Below are 3638 nucleotides of genomic sequence, written 5' to 3' on the forward strand. Positions count from 1 at the left end.
TTTTTTTTTTTTTCCCTTTTCTTTTTTTTTTTTTTTTTTTTTTTTTCTCTTCAGGATACTATTTAAATGCACTTAAGTGCAGTCCTGAATCAGGGCCTGTGAAATTAAGAGCTGGGGAAATCCTTGTGTATGGAACTGTGATTACTGCAATATTACAGTAGTGCTCAAAAACCCCAGTGATGAATCAGCACCTCATCAGACCAGATTGCCCCAAAAATTTGAGAATGCAAACCTAATATTCTACATGGATTATCTAAAGCATTGCCATCAAGTGGAGAAGCGTTGGCCATGCTGTAGGATACCCCAGTAACTGATTACTACTATCCTTTTTTTGTTGTTTTGTCTTGCATTTTTTCTTTTTTTTTTTTTTTTTTGACAGTTACCCAAAAACATGCAAGGTGCTTCACATTTAATAAAAAATTCACAAATTTAATAATGAAGGGCTCAAGAAACTAGCAGTATGAAGCTCTTGGAGACACAAGCAATCATTTCTTTTTTTTTTCCTCTCTCCCTGTACATTTATATCCCCATTTTTTTTTACATCGGGATGAGGAATATAGGACCCATTGAGAAGATGCAAACCTATGGCCTTGATTCATATGGCTGACAGCCATGTGATTTTGTTTTGTGTTTTTATTGAAGCATGCTAAGACGTGTTAATCTGTGACACGATAGACGTGTTTGAAAGGTATTTTTGGTCTTAATAAGCAAAAGGGCTTTCACCCCAGTTTTATACAGTCCTTAGAAATGTGTGGAGAGAATTTAGAGAGTTCCTCAGTAAATCTTCCTAGTGGTAGAGAAAGAAAAAAAAAATCAGAAAGCTCATTACTGGAATATCATTGGGTAATAAACTGCAGGAGTGGGATTTTAGCCTTAAGCCCCAAAACTAAATCCTTTATGATCTGCATGTAGTACATCGCCTTATAATATTATTCTGTCAGCAACTTGCTTATCATATTTATAGACTATGCAACATGCAGAACACAAATTCTGAGTGCCATCTAACAGTATTTTCAGCCTGCTTTCATACAAGTTATCAAGCTAATCTTCCTTCCAGCCAGGACTGTCTGCACCAGGCTGGTGTTTGGACAAACAGCCCTGGCAGCACCGCAGTGCTGTGCTCTCCCAGCACCTTCTCACTGAGAAAAACAAACCTTGGGCACCCAGAGCCCATCCTAACTGGACAGATTGTAGTTACCAAGTCTTGAATGCTACCCTTAGTTTCTTAGGACCAGGAGTGCCTTTTTCTTTCTTTTTTTTTTTTTTTTTTGCCATATGCAAAATGCTCTGTAAAGGGCATATGGGGTTGTGCTTTCCAAGTGGAGGCTGCCCTTAAACACTTTGCCTCTAACAGCATCTTGGATAGTACATTTTGGAAGGATAAGAGCATTTTCATAGAATCATAGAGTCATTTAGGTGCCCTTACTAGCACTCTGTAAGGGCTGATACATCTCAAAACCCCAACAGCCATTCAGAAATTCATGACAGAATCTGGTCCTTTCAGTCCTTTACTCCACTTGCTATGTGTTTAAATGTCCTTCAAGGCTAATAAAGAGATGAAACTAAGGATAGATGGCTTAGTTTCAGCTTGTAGGCTACCTGGAATACCATTTTTTTTTTTTTTTTTTTTTTTTTTTTTTTTTTAAATTTAAAGAGACACAGTCAACTACTTGCAGGCCCAAGGGAAAGATGGAAAACCAAAGATTTCTGAATCAACTGAACCTCAGTCCAATGTATTTTAAAGAAGAAGGGAGGAGCTGGAGGAGGCATAAGCATTTTTTCCTGCAGGCATAGTCAATAACACTTCACTGATTCAAGAGAACTTAAAAGCAAAGTTGGTTGTAACAGAAGTAGCAACCAGTCAGTTTATTTCTAAGCTGCATTAATTGGAAAACAAAAAGCACAAATGAGTATGATGAATGATACAAAACAGATCGGAAACAAAATTCTGCTATCCACCTTATCAGTTTTAAGGAGATAGGATCTCAGCATTTGTTCCAGCCTTAAAAAAACACACACACACACACACATAAAAACAACAAACAAAACCACAAAAAACCTCTCCCAGCCCCCCAGCCCCAGTCTATCCCCAAATGCATTCAGTTTTAATAAGCTAAGGTGCTATCACAGAAGAAAAATCAGTCTCTAAGAACAATGAGCTGTATGTTTACAGTGTCCCTTTAACACCATAGTCTTGATATGATTTTTGTAAATAAATAACAGAATAAAAATGTCTTTTTTTTTTTTTTGTGGGGACTTTTTTCTTGTCTTCCTTTTTTATTATTATTTTTTTATTTTTAGTGTCGTGCTATTTGAAGTTTCCTTGGCAATATGCCAGTTGAAAGATTTCTCAAAAAAGGGAATAACAGTTGGCTTGTGAATCATTAAATAATTCCACTCCCCACTCCCTTACTGGAATTTTCCCTCCCTCCCCCTCCCATTTTTAATATCCCCTTGCCATACCAGGTGTTGAGTGTACTGAAGTACTTTAAAAAGAAATAAAATAAAGTTGAACGTACCTATTTCAAATTTCAACAACTGATTTTTTTTTTTATTTTTTTTTTTTTTTTAAGCATTGTTACTGCAATGGAAAAGTTTACGTTTAATTTTTTTTTTTTTTTTTTGAGTTAAACATTTTGATTGGGCTGTGGAAATGGAGCTCAGTGTTTTACCCAAGTTAGATCAATGGTTAACGTACAACTCGAATGAGAAATGTACAATTTGAACTGACCATTTAAAGAGACGATTTGTCACACACAGTTTGCATCCATGCAGACTGAGAGCTTTATAATTACATTATGTACAAAAAAAAAAAAAAAATCTTTTTAGTTTATTAAGGCAACCACAACTTGGAGAACATGTCCAAAGTGGCATTAATACAATTGCAGTGGTGATACCCTTTGAACATTTTATTTTTATTTTCAGATAAGAACACTTATTCCTTTTTTTTTTTTTAAGAAATAATTGCCAAGAAAGAACCCATTTTCCATAGGGTTTTGTTCTCTCTCTCTCTTTTTTTTTTCTTTTTTTTAAGACTCTACTTTATCTATTTTCTTTAAAAGAACATGTCAAGGCATTGCTACCCAATGCAAATAATTCAGATCCTGGGTTTCCCATAATTTCACTGGGAATTGCAAGTGGTAAGAACTGTTAGGTTTGGGCCTTGTCTTTTTATACTTTTTTCTTTTCTCTTTTTAATCTTTTTTTTTTTTTTTGGTGATTTTGTTCATGTTTACTATAACTCTATTCCCCAGAAGTGTCTTGCTGTTCTCTACTCACATGTACCGAGCATCAAAACAACTTGGTTAATGGATGACCCCTTTTTCACATGCCATTGGAAATGCCAAGTTGCTTCATAGAAACATGCTATCATAACTGAATATCCATGTACACCTTATTTGAAATGCAGTGATATTCCGTCATTCCTTGGGATAGCACTCAGAATGAGAGTGTGCGCGTGTAAGGCTCTACTTTTCTATTGCCTATATTGCAGCTAGTTGTAACTAGGCAAGTAAATGAGAAAAAAATATATATAGTTCTAGCAGGAGTCAGGCATTTCGGGTTATGCTGCCCCAAAACCTGATAGGTATATAAAACTGAAAAAAAAAATTCAAACAGATTATAACCAAGATCACAGT

Source organism: Oxyura jamaicensis, chromosome Z (genome assembly GCF_011077185.1).
Source record: "Oxyura jamaicensis isolate SHBP4307 breed ruddy duck chromosome Z, BPBGC_Ojam_1.0, whole genome shotgun sequence".
NCBI lineage: Eukaryota > Metazoa > Chordata > Aves > Anseriformes > Anatidae > Oxyura > Oxyura jamaicensis.